This window comes from Lontra canadensis, unplaced genomic scaffold (assembly GCF_010015895.1).
Source record: "Lontra canadensis isolate GAN:19392208 unplaced genomic scaffold, GSC_riverotter_1.0 scaffold37, whole genome shotgun sequence".
Taxonomy (NCBI): domain Eukaryota; kingdom Metazoa; phylum Chordata; class Mammalia; order Carnivora; family Mustelidae; genus Lontra; species Lontra canadensis.
In genome coordinates, this window is record NW_022631031.1 from 13,873,260 (window position 1) to 13,887,455 (window position 14,196).

At 33.4% G+C, this 14,196-nt stretch overlaps 1 pseudogene; it reads left to right on the forward strand.

The window, feature by feature from the left end:
- Positions 1-7,926: 7,926 nt before the first annotated feature.
- LOC116874536 overlaps positions 7,927-14,196 on the forward strand; it is a 36,068-nt pseudogene continuing 29,798 nt past the window's right edge.

Sequence of the window (14,196 nt, forward strand, 5' to 3'; positions counted from 1 at the left end):
AGATCATGACAAAGTGCCCTTCTACACCTTAAGATCACTATCAGTTTTGGAAAAAAAAAAAGACCTTTTGAAATAAGGACAACTAATTTGAAAATTAGTTTATTCTAAATTCTTTTCTCTAGTACCCTTAATAGGAAAGCATATAAAGAAATGTAGGCATGCTTTTTTTTTTAAAGATTTATTTATTTATTTAAGAGAGAGAGCACAAGGGGAAGGGCAAAAGGAGAGAGAAAATCTCATGCAGACTCCTGGCTGAGCATGTAACCCAACATGGGGCTCGTTCTCAGGACCCCAAGATCATGACCTGAACCAAAATCAATAGTCAAATGCTTAACTGACTGAGCCACCCAGGTGTCCCTACATGATTTTTATTCAAAGAAACTGTATTTAACTGTTTTTAAAAAATGAATATCTTAACTACTGCTTATTCTAATCTATTAGTATTGAACTGTCAAGACACCAGAAGGCTACATACCCCTTCCCAAAAGATATGCATCTTTCAAGATATCATGGGTTAATTTTTTACTGGTCAATATAGATCAACTATTCCCTAAGGCTCTGTATCAGAAGACTAAAACACCTAGAGGAAAGTAACTTTGGGAGTTGATATTTTGATGAATAGCTCCTTGAAAATGCTCACATAGAAAGGTGCATTTTCTTACAGTACAAAAGAATGTTTGTTCTTTTTCTACACTGGTATTTTAGATACAAGGGATTTTTCTATCATTTTATTCCTTTTCTCAACCTGAAATAAAAAGAGGAACCCTGTCTTACATCCTTTGGTTAACAAGGCTTGTTTCTTGCCTCACTCTGGTCAGTCTATTTTCTAGACCCGCCACTGGTAAATGTTCTCATACTTTGTCTCTTTTCAAATGGTTTCTCTGTTTTGTACCTCTTTCCTCTTTCCTTACAATGGAGATTTCTTGAATGTTTTTCTGTCCATGTAATCTAGTGAAATTATAAGACCTAAAAGAAATACCAATATGAAAACATAAGATACTACAAATAGGGCAGTGTGTAATTTAAAAAGAGTTTGGTCCTGTGAAGAAACTCAGAAAGAACATAAATAATGTGTTAAATACATTCACAGGAATTTTAGTATTTGTGTTGCAAAAGTCAACATATAATTATGGAATGCTTCACAAGTTCACTTTTGACCTGTGTACATAAGCAATGTACAATTAGACCTTCTTCGTCCTGAAAGATTAAAGCAGACAAACAACAGGACACCAACAAGGTATTTCTATGAACTTACTAAACCACAATGAACATTAGATTTTTCTTTTACTACATATAATTTCCAAATGGTTTATCTCATCTACCTCTGAGGTAGTTAAGAATAAAGCAAATAACTCTGAGATCGTGCAAGAAATTATTGAAGCTGACAAATGCTGTATGGAATTTCACAAGCTTCCCTTTCTAGCAGAGGAAGCTGAGTGTGCAGTACTTGAGGAATCAGGAAATAAAGACACCTGGTTACAATTTATCACCATTTTCTTTGGCTACACTGACTTTCTTGTCTTGTGATCTTTTATTGCTCTTGACTTCCCTCATTAACTCTTTCAAATACATTACTGCATTATGCTTTCAAAGTTCACAAGGGTGCAGTAGATATGGGACTTAAAAATACTGTACAGGATATAGATCAGAAGCCTTGTGTTGTTAGACCCCGGTATTAAGCAACAACAGTTATTATGTGTGAGTTTAGATAACATTTGCCCCCTTCCCTTTCCTACCACCTATTGTTGCTTTGTGAGATTTCAGGGGAAGACATGTTAATAATTGTTTCTGTTTAGTAAAAATCCTGTGGTCTATTGGTCCTGCTTTAAAAAAAAAAAAAATCAGCAGTAAAGGAGACCTTGCATCTATAATTGTCCTACTTGGTTGACCAGAAAATCTGGCCTCAAGCTACACCTACCCACAAACTGTTTGAAGCTTTCTTTCCAAGCCCAATATCCCCAGAGTTTCTGTTGAAATGAATAGATTCTTTGAAATGCATCTGTATATATAATATTAAGAAAGAAATTTTTAATATTTGTCCATTTTCCCTCTTAAAATGTCATCTTTAGTCTATGATTACAGTACTTCACATTTATTGAAGAAAACTCATTCTCTTCTGCTAAGATGTTTAAATCACTAATGTTAGCCAAGAAAAGTCTCTTGGGAACTAGATCCACATATCCAACTAATTACGGAACCTCCACTTGTAGGTTTCATAGTCATCTAAAACTCAACATTTCAAAAATTCAACTTGCCAACTCTTCCCAGCTTTCTCAGTTAACTTTAACTTCTTCTATTGTTTTCTGATACCTAAATGACTGTTATAACTATGCATGCAGTTGACCTAAAAAAAACTTTCAACTTTATCTTAAACTATTACATCTCACTCATAACTAATTTCATCCAGTGTTAAATATATTATCTTCAAAATATGTCTTAAATCTATTCACTTCTCTTACAAATATTGCTTTGAACAAACCAGCATCCCATTTTAGTATCTTAATTGAAATCCTTTTTCCAAGGTTTATATATTCTCTAATCCATTATTCACATTTGGAGGTAAGAAATACATCCAAATTAAGTATGATATCTTATAAATCTTAAAAGTGCCTACTATTTCTCTAGCTTCATTTATTATCATTTTTAATTAAATAAGCTTACATCACTTAAGTCATCATGAATTTACTAACAGAGCTATTAGGCTCATAAACTGTCTTTAATTATTTTTAAGTTGTTACATTCTATAATGAAGAATTATTAATTATAATGGTAGGCACTTACTTACTTCTCAAAAAAAGTCACACACTATTGCCTAGCAGCAAATTAACTAGTATCAACTGTACTAAAAGCCGAAAAATATTGAAGGTGTATTTAAATGTCTAATAGTTATTAGTTAAAATGAGAAGAAGAAAAAAAAAACTAGTGAAGGTGGCACTGATTAATATAAAGCAAAGATTTAACAGGTACAAAAAATTATTTTATTAAAAAAATTACAAAAGAAAATATTCTTTAACTTGGGTATAAGGAAGACTTTCTAATTATGACTAAAAATCCAGAAACAATGAAAGAATGACTAACTGGCTATATCTTTTTTAATTACCATGGCAAAAACACTATGAATGAAATAAAAATGTAACTGACAAACTGGGAAATAATATTTGCAGCACATATCACAGAAAAGGGCTAATAATTCCAATATATAAAGAACCCTTAAAAATTGAGAGAAAAATTAAAAAGCCTGGAGGCATAACAGACAAAAAATAGTGATGGAAAACTCTCAAATAAAAGATTAAAATATTATCTTTAAACATAAAAAAATTTCAACATCACATATAATTAGAGGAAAGCAATTTAATACATCACTGAGATACTATTTTTACCTAATTAATTGAAAAAAATTAAAAGGTAAAACAACGCATCTCTTGGTGGGAGTGGGGAAACTGACTTTCATGTATTACTGGTGGGAACACAAATTTATAAAATCTTGTGGAGGAGGATTTGGCAAAACCTATCAAAAATACATATGTACTCACTCATTCAGTAATCCCAATTTTAGAAATTTATCAAAAAATACATCTCCAGCAATACTAAAATACACATGATATGCCCAAGGATATTCATTGCAACATAACTGGTTATTGCAAAGTACTAGATACAATATAAATGTCCTTACATAGAGGAGTGATTGAATGAACTCTGATACATCTATATGGTATATCTGATAGAGTACTATGCAACTGTGAAAATGAACTGACATGGAGCAATTTCCAGAACATTCATTGTTAAGAAAAAAGCTTGTCAAGAAAGGTATCTTTAGTATGTTACTTTTTGTTTAAGAAAGAGGGTGAAATAAAATGTGCAAGAAACACAGAAGGGACAACTAGATAGTAATAAGATTGGCTACTTTCAAAAAGTGGGTATAAATGGCATATTTGCTATATTCTCTGAATACACGTTTGCCCTGCTATCCAAAAGTAGAGTATCTCTATGAAAACTTTTGTAAACCACAATAACCTAAAGCAAAGAATATCCCCCATTTTCCAAAAATTCACACTACATAATTTCGCTTTCACAAAGACCTACATTAGTACCTGTTTTTGTTAATTGAAAGAAATCCAAAGATTTTCACTTAAAAAAAAAGTCTTTACTAATACGGATCTTTTGTAAAACTATGAAAATAGTGAAACTAAAGCTGGAGAGGCACAGAAAACTGAATCTATAGGTAACAAGGGAGAATGAATTGTCATGAAAATTTTGATTTAATGTGCCTCATGGAACAACTTTTAAGTTATTTTAAACAAGTATTTTGTAAATGCTAATTTTTTAGGATTCCACCTGTTGGCATACAAAAATATATAAGGATGGACATTCTACCTCCTCATAGTCCTCCTTTTTGGAAATTTCCATCATCCTCAAGCAAAATAAATCAGTTTAATATTGGAAGCTATGTGAGGATTGATTCAGCATTCCATGTACTGGCTTTAAAAATTTAGTCTTGGGGCGCCTGGGTGGCTCAGTGGGTTAAGCCTCTGCCTTCAGCTCAGGTCATGATCTCAGGGTCCTGGGATCGAGTCCCGCATCGGGCTCTCTGCTCATCAGGGAGCCTGCTTCCCTCTCTCTGCCTGCCTCTCTGCCTACTTGTAATCTTTCTCTGTCAAATAAACAAATAAAATCTTTAAAAAAAAAAATTTAGTCTTGTGCATATTGTGGTGTTTTTCTGTGCATTTTAAATTTTTCACACAGTTTTTCTACAATCAATAATCAGTGGTGCTTTGTACCTAAATTTTATGTGATTTTAATAAAACATGGGTAGTTGTAGCCACCTGCTATTTGTGGTTTAAAATAAAAGGTTTTCTTGCCTGCAAAATAAAATAAAATAAAGTGACAACTTGAACTTTGGTAAGCAGAGAATACCCTTTTCTACACATCTGATTTTCATAGTCATGTTAATATTTCATATATACAAAAAATTAAATAAATCCACAGAACTCTAAATCTGAATACAAATAAAAAACATATTAACTTAAATGTGTTCAAATGAACAACATTACAACTTAGAGGGGAGGGTTGATAAAAATGGAGTCACTTTTAATATCGTGGTTAGAGTATACACCCTCCCAAGCTAAACACAAAAGAAAAAAGTACTTCCTAAAAACACTCAAAATAAATTGAAATCCAAGTAGATGCTTTCTCTATGATAAAAACATGAATAAACAGTTCTGAAATAACTTTCTGCTTTCTAGAACTGAACACATATGTAAAAACTTTGTAACTTTGTAGAAATGGGAGATACATTTCTCAAGTACAAACAAATATGGAAATTTAAAAGATAGTATAAGGCCTGTGGACTTGGATTGGACTTGCCAACATCAGTGTAATAATTATCTGTTTTTATATTCTAAAAACAAAGAAGCAATGGCTCCCCAATAGCGAAGAATAAATCTAATAATGGGATTTTGATTTCTAAATACCACTTTCTTCTTAAAAAAGCCAAGAATTCTTGGGGAAATGGCTGATAACTGGGTTAGGGAAACACCAAGATAACCCTGGAATAATTCTGAGCCAGAATGTAAGCAAATGCACAAAGAATAACAGAGGAATGTCAAAAAGGCCTGGAATCAAGTTAAAGGAAATAGCATTATAACTTGAATATCAAAATAAAGTAAAAATTATATTCAGTAAAATAGGAATCCACAATTCATACTGATAAACCTAACAGGAAAGAGGACAAACTACTTCTTTCCAGTAACACACTAACTGATAAATGAAATCACCATTTGAAATCATTTTTGAAATCAACATTTGCCAACCACTATTACAATATCTTTTCCTTTTTTTTATTATAATAATTGATTCAGTCAAGAATCATCAATAGATGCTAACAATTAGTCCAACAAGAGTAAAAATATATTTATTTTTGCCTATCTCTACAGAAGGTACTCAAAAATAACAAAATGTAAAATAGTAACATTACAGGGAAGAAATTTGACAGAAACCACCTCAACCAAATGATCTAATTAACATTGCCAGTACTGAGACAAATCAACAGCAAGTGCTCCCAGCTCTAATATACTAAGAACTCAGCATCAGTTCCATGGCATTTTCCAAAGTGCATACTCTCAATATAATCGTGAGAAAACACCAAACTCAAATTGAAGAATATTGTAAAAAGTAACTATCTTCTATTCTTTAAAACTACCAATGACATAAAATGCAAAGAAACAAATAAAGGAAACTAAAGTGATATGACAACTGAATATAAGACATGATTTTAGATTTAATTTGCTTCAACCATCATTAATATAGATACTGGTGAAATCACAATTAAGTCTTGCATCAATAAATTTCCTTCTTTGAACACTATACTATGGTTATGTTCTTGGGAAATAAATATTTAAACATTTATGGCAAACACATCATATCTGTAACTTATATTTTAATGGTTTAGTGAAAAATTTTCTACCACTTATTCATTTACCTAGAAAAAATGATAAAGAAAATATGGTAAAGTGTTAGCATTTGGGGACTCTTGGAAAAAGGTGTCCAAGAATTCCATGTACTACTCTTGCAATTTTTCTGTAAATCAGAAATTGTTTTGAATAAATATTTACATAATAATGGATTAAGTAGCTCATAAATAGTTTTTTCAGAACTATACTAGCTTCTTTTCCACTAATAATTATCTACATTTCTTTAAAATCTGTTTCTGTATTTCTTTCTTCCATTTTGGATTTTGTTTAGTAGAAGATGCCAGCTACTAATAGTCTGCAATATAATGATAAACATTATAGTAAATAGAATAAGAAAGTATTTAAGACAAATTTTGAAAAAGAAGGCAAGGCTATTCAAAAGTAATAGGAGTAATATACTCATAAATAAAGATATTTATATCTAAAGTAGTATTTTTACTTACATTCTATATTACAGAATGTTTGTACTATAAGGGACCTATGGCATTTTACACAAAAGGAAACTAAAGTATTGACAAGCTGAGTGACTGAGTTCACAGAACTGGGAAATGGCAGAACTGGAAATAAAAGTCAGATTTCTTGCCTGATCTGCTGTGGTGGTTAGGATTTGGCAATTTCCCTGTTATTGGCTGCATCTGAGTCAATGACAGGAAAATTCTTTCTTGAGGAATTATAGTTTAGTGGCTCCTGAGACCAGGACAGGGACTAAGGAAAGTTGTATACTAAAACCAGTTCTGTTGCTTACTATGTAACTATGGGGAAATCTCTTCCAGCTCTAATTCCAAATGTAAAGATATTTCTCCAACTTTAGTTTATTAAAATAAAAAATTAATTAAAAGATTAACATTAAAACATAAATTTCAAAATAAAAACATCCATATCCCACAAACAGAGCTTAGATAAGTACTGAATTTTTCAAAATCAATTCATTACTGAATGTTGAATTTGTAGATAAGCAAACAATGCTGATAGGAAAACAAATTACTATATAGTTTTTGAAGGATGATGTAATAATCCACCTTTAAAGCTATAGTTATTTGTATATGCTTTCTCAAAAAGTACACCAATAGCAACGCACCATGGAACAGTAGAGAAAGACAGTAACAGAGTGGGAAAGCCCTAGGCTTGCCTGGGCCCATGAATATAACTAGATAACTACCAAATCATCCTAAATACCACAGAAACTAACCTGGAGACTGGCAGAACAAACTCAACAATTAAAATAGAAAAGAAGCTACATCAAAGAAAGTAAAGTGCAGAGATGGGCTTGGTAAAGAAATGGATCATGGTGGGAAGGAAGTCCCAGTTGCAGAAAAGGGAGAGAGACAAACTAGAACACAGGGCAGCACGTGGGAAAAATGAATCCCTATAGCAAATGGACTGGAAAACAGAGGGCACAAATTTTGCAAGTTCTTGCAATGAGTGGTGTTTAAAGCGTGGAATTTTAAATGTCAGGATGTTTGGTTCTGGGCGACCTTGCAAGACATTGGAGCTTCCCTTGGAGAAAATGCAGGGCAAACAACTTGCAGACATACTGCCCGAAAACAGCCATCTAAAGAGTGCCTGGGGCACAAAGTCAGGAGGTTAGTTGCTCATCTTGGACCATGTCCCAGAGAGGTAACATTCACAGAAAGACCCCTCTAGGAACAAATAAACGGGCAGGCACCATTTCCCTGCCCTGTCCCTCAGCATAAACTCAGAGCCACCTGCAGGAACCAGCACAGTGCCTAAACTCACTACTTCACTACCTCACTACACCCTGCACCACTGTGCTCCAGTGGAACCAACCCCTCCCCAGCCACACTTACCTCAGTCCCAGTGTAGCAGGCCACCTTCCCCAGAAGACTGGCTCAAACCATGGCCAACACCACATCTTCTCCCTTTACCTGCTATTCCCCCTGCTTGTGTTCTCTCTCTCTCTGACAAATAAATAAATAAACTAATTTTTAAAAAAAGTAAAATGGCAAAATATAGTGATGAAGAAAAAATACTAAAAGCAGCAAGACAAAAGAAAACAGCTACATACAAAGAAAACCCCCAAAGCTATCAGCAGATCTTTTTCAGGAGGCACTTTCCAAGTCAGAAAGGAGTGGCAGAGTATATATAAAGTACTAAATGAATGAGAAAAGCCTGAAGACAAGAACACTCTATCCTGCAAGGCTATCATTCAGAATAGAAGGAGAGATAAGCAAAAGGAGCTGTGACCACTAAACCAGCCCTGGAAGAAATATTAAAGGGGATTATTTGAGTGGAAAGGAAAGACCAAAAATGACAGTATGAAGGTAGGAAACACAAAAGCAGTAAAATGAATATATCTGTAAAAAATCAGTCAAGAAATACATAAAATAAAAGGATGTAAAATATGACACATTACACCTAAAATGTGGGGAGGAAAGGAGTAAAGAATGGGTTCAAACTTAAAAGATATCAACTTATTATATACTGCTACATGTAGACAATGCTACATAAATTTAATGGTAATAACCACAAATCAAAAACCAATAAATATACAAAAAAGAAATTAGTCCAAATAGATCACTAAAGCAAACCAGTAAACAATGAAAGAGAGAAAGACTTCATCAGAGACAATCTTCAGAAACAAACATAAAACAGACAATAAAATGGGAATAAATACATATACATCAATAATTACTTTTAATTTAAATGGACTAAATGCTCCAGTCAAAAGACATAGGGCGATAGAAGTATTTAAAAAACGGACTCATCTATCTGCTGACTCATTTTAGACCTAAAGAAACCTGCACATTGAAAGTGAGGGGATGGAGAAACATTTATCAGGCAAATGGCTGTCAAAACAAGGCCAGAGTAGCAATATTTATATCAAACAAAACACACTTTAAAACAAAGACTATAATAAGAGATGAAGAAGAATACTATATAATAATAATATAATAATAAATGGGGCAATCCAACAGAATATATAAAAATTCTAAATATTTATGTACCCAATATAGGAGCACCCAAATACATTAAACAGTTAATAACAAACATGAAGGAATGAATTGATAATAATACAATAATAGTAGGTGACTTTAACATCCCACTTACATTATTGGACAGATCATCTCAACAGAAAGTCAAAAAGCAAGGTAGGTTAGAGGGAACATACGTCAACGTAATAAAGACCATATATATAAAAAACCCACAGCTAGCATCATCCTCAATGAAAAAAAAAAAAAGCTGAGTGTTTTTCCTCTACAGTCAGGAACAAGACAGAGATGTCCACTCTTAATGCTTTTATTTAAAATAGTACTGGAATTGGGCACCTGGGTGTTGTAGTCAGTTCAGCTTCCAACTCTTGGTTTCAGCTTGGGTCATGATCTCGGGGTCATGGATTTGAGCCCTATGGAAGACTCCAGGCTCAGTGTGAAGTCTGCCTGGGACTCTCTCTCTCTCCCTCAGCCCCTATCTGCCTTCTTCTGAAATAAATAAATCCTTTAAAAATATAAAATAAAGTAGTACTGGGAGTCCTAGCCATAGCAATCAAACAACACAAAGAAATAAAAGGTATCCAAATCAGCAAAGAAGAAGTAAAAGTTTCAATATCTGAAGATGACATGATACTGCATATAGTAAAACCTCAATGATTCCACCAAAAAACTTCTAGAACTGATAAAGGAACTCAGTAAACTCATAGGATACAAAATCAAGGTAGAGAAGTCTGTTGCATTTCTATACACTAATATTGAAGCAGCAGAAAGAGAAATTAAGGAATTGAGTCCATTTACAATTGCACCAAAACCCACAAGATACTAGGAATAAATGTAACCAAAAAGGTAAAAGATCTACACCCTGAAAACTACAGAATACTGATGAAAGAAATTAAAGATTAAAGACACAAAGAAATGGAAAAACATTCCATGCTCATGGATAGGAAGAACAAATATTGTTAAAATGCCTATACTCTCCGGGGCACCTGGGTGGCTCAGTTGGTTGAGTGACTGCCTTTGGCTCAGGTCATGATCCTGGAGTCTCAGGATCGAGTCCCACATCTGGCTCTCTGCTTGGCAGGGAGTCTGCTTCTCCCTCTGACCCTCCCTTTTCTCATGTTCCTTCTCTATTTCTCTCTCAAATAAATAAATAAAATCTTAAAAAAAAATGCCTATACTCTCCAAAACAATCTACACATTTAATGCAATTCCTATCCAAATGCCAGCAGTACTTTGCACAGAACTAGAACAAACAATCCTAAAATGTGTGTGGAACTACAAAAGGCCCTGAATACCCTTAAGCAATCTTGAAAAAGAAAATCAAAGCTGGAGGCATCACAGATTTGGATTTCAAACTATACCAAGAAGTTGTAGTCGGGGCACCTGGGTAGCTCAGTGGGTTAAGCCTCTGCCTTCGGCTCAGGTCATGATCTCAGGGTCCTGGGATCGAGCCCCGCATCGGGCTCTCTGCTCAGCAGTGAGCCTGCTTCCCCCTCTCTCTGCCTGCCTCTCTGCCTACTTGTGCTCTCTCTCTCTGTCAAATAAATAAATAAAAAAAAAATCTTAAAAAAAAAAAGTTGTAGTCAAGACAGTATGGTACTGGCACAAAAACAGACACATAGATCAGTAGAACATAACAGAAAACCCAGAATGGACCCACAACTATATGGTCAACTAAACTTTGACAAAGCAGGAAAGCATATCCAATGGAAAAAAGATAGTCTCTTCAACCAAGGGGGTTGGGAAAACTGGACAGCAACATGCAAAAGAATGAAACTGGACCACTTTCTTACAGCATACATAAAAACAAACTTGAAATGGATTGGAAGTATAAATATGATACCCAAAACCATAAAAATCCTAGAAGAGAACACAGGTAGTAACTTCTTGTACATCAGCTGCAACAACTTTTTTTCTAGATAGGTATCCTGAGGCAAGGGAAACAGAAAGAATAAACTATTGGGACTTCAAAATAAAAAACTTCTGCACAGAGAAGGAAACAATCGACAAAACTGAAAGGCAATGTTGGAATGGGAGAAGATAATCTGCAAATGAGTTATCAGATAGAGGCCGAAGATCCAAAATATATAAAGAACTTATAAAATTCAACATCTAAATAATGAACAAATGGGCATAAAAGATGAACAGGCATAGAGCTGGCCAACAGACACATGGAAAGATGTTTATCAGCACTTATCGTCAGGGAAATGCATATCAAAACTACAATGACATATCACCTCACACCAGTCAGAATGGCTAAGATCAATAGCACAAGAAACAACTGGTGTTGGCGAGGATGTGAAGAAAAAGGAAACTTCATGCACTGTTGGTGGGAAGGCAAACTGATTCAGCTGCTCTGGAAAACAATATGGAGTTTCCTCAAAAATTTAAAAATAGAACTACCCTACAATCCAGCATTTGCACTACTGGGTATTTACCCAAAGAATACAAAAACACGTATTCAAAGGGATCATGCCCCCCTATGTTTATAGTAGCATTATTTATAATAGCCAAATTATGGACAGCCCATGTATCCATCAATTGATGAATGGATAAAGAAGATGTAGCTAGCACGCACACATGAGTACACACACACATACTGACACACACACACAGGAATATTATTCAGTCATAAAAAAGAATGAAATCTTGCCATTTGCAATGACATGGATGGAGCTACAAAGTATAATGCTAAGTAAAGTAAGTCCATTAGAGTAAGAAATACCATATGATTTCAACTATATGTGGAATTTAAGAAACAGATAAATGAGAAAAAGCAAAAAAAAAAAAAAAAAAAGAGAGAGAGAGAGAGAAACAAACCAAGAAACAGACTCTTATTTACAGAGAATAGATGGTTACCAGAGGGAAGGTGGGTGGAGGGATGGGTGAAATAGGTGATGGGAATTAAGGAGTGCATATGTAATGACCACTGGGTGATTAAAATTTAGAGAAAGAGAAAAAAATTAAGAAAATAATCAAATAAGTGCTAAAATTTATAAATTAAAAGATATCCTATATTATGAAAATACAAAAAACCTGCAACAATGTAAAAGTCTAATAATAGTGGATTAAATATGCTGTATCTACAGAATGAAATAAAATGTAGATATTAAAATAGAACAATATTTACAAATTCGTGTTAAGAAACAAGAGTCCTTAGGATGCCTTATATAGAAAAATTTTTAAATCTGTAAAATTATGTAAAGTTAGGTGTCATTAATTCTCAAAAATGTTAATATTTTAATATCCATTATGTTTCTCCACATAGAAAGATCCAAGAGATATTTATGGAATGTGTTTAAATTTCATTAGATCCTGGAACCCTATTTTTTTTTTTGGAACCCTATTTTTACAGATAATTTGTTAAGACCACATAAAACAATGGTTAACAGAATGATGTATGATAAATACTTTGGAAGAACATTTAATGCTGTGGTAAATATTCAAAATATATAACTAATTTAAATGTATGTCATTAAATAGATACAGGCTATATATAAAACTATATGAGAGAGTGTGTGTATATATGTATGCATACATATGTCAAAAATTAATAACCTTGGTTTGAGAATGAGAATATTTGTTTCTCATGTTTAATTTGAAAATTTTCTATAATGTAAATAAATTACTTTATTCAAAATATTTCCTTCATATTACCAAATGCTGTAATTTTGGTATTTTGATAATTTTGGTTGGTATTTGAATCTTTCTGCCCTGTGGTTCTTTATTCTTCCTATGTTGTTGGTTATTTTTAAAAAGATTCTACATCCTAAAATCCACCACTTAGTATTATTTTGTACCCAAACTGAAAAAATTCTGTCAGTGTTTCTTCCTTTGTAACATCCTCTTCTCTGTTTCTACAGTGGCATCCTGCACATCTGGTAGATTTCATTTCCCAGCTTCCACATATATACTTTCACCTCTCCTCCACAATTTTGTGTTTCCATAACATGCAGCCAGACACTTCTGTCAAAATCATCTCTCAAATGCATTACTTAGCCCACATCACTTCCTACTGCAAATCCTCCAAACACTGTATTTCTTTGCATATGAAATTCAAATTATACATTTTCAAACAGCCTTTATCTGCACATACATACCCATGAGATCTCTCATCTATCCTATCCTGCATACTCATCTTTTTTGCTGAGTATATAAAATAAACATGTTCATGTTAATGTTATCTAAACAAGGTTTTTAAACATTCCTTTTCACTAAAGTATTTTGTCAACTTTTATGTGTCCTAGAGGTTTTCAGAAATGGAGGAAATGACTCCAACATTTATTACCTATTATATACAGAATACAGAGCAAGTTGACTTAGTCCATATCATTATTTTAAAATTTAATTGGATATTAAATAATTTGAAGTCAATGTACAATGATTTCATGAACTAGGAATTAAGAATGTTCTGCTAAGTTCTACCTTGTACCATTTTCTTCCTTCCTGAACACTCTTTGACTATCATTTTACTGCCAGAATGTTTTTTGTCATTTGTGTCCCTGGTGAGTGGGCCAAGGAGTAGGGAGCAATGTTTCTTTTTGTTTCCAAAATGAATTGTTTTTTCGTTTCTTACAGCCAATCTCTGTAGAGGATTAATTTTGTCCTTGCTCCCTAGGTAGGTAAAGTTCTCTTACCAAGCCTGACAGAGGATTATAAACTTATTATTTTATTAAGTAAAAGAAAACAGCATCAATGAAAACACAAAAAGTATACCATCTACAATCAGCATCTGTAACAACAACAACAAAAAGGTATTTTAGTATCAAAAAGTA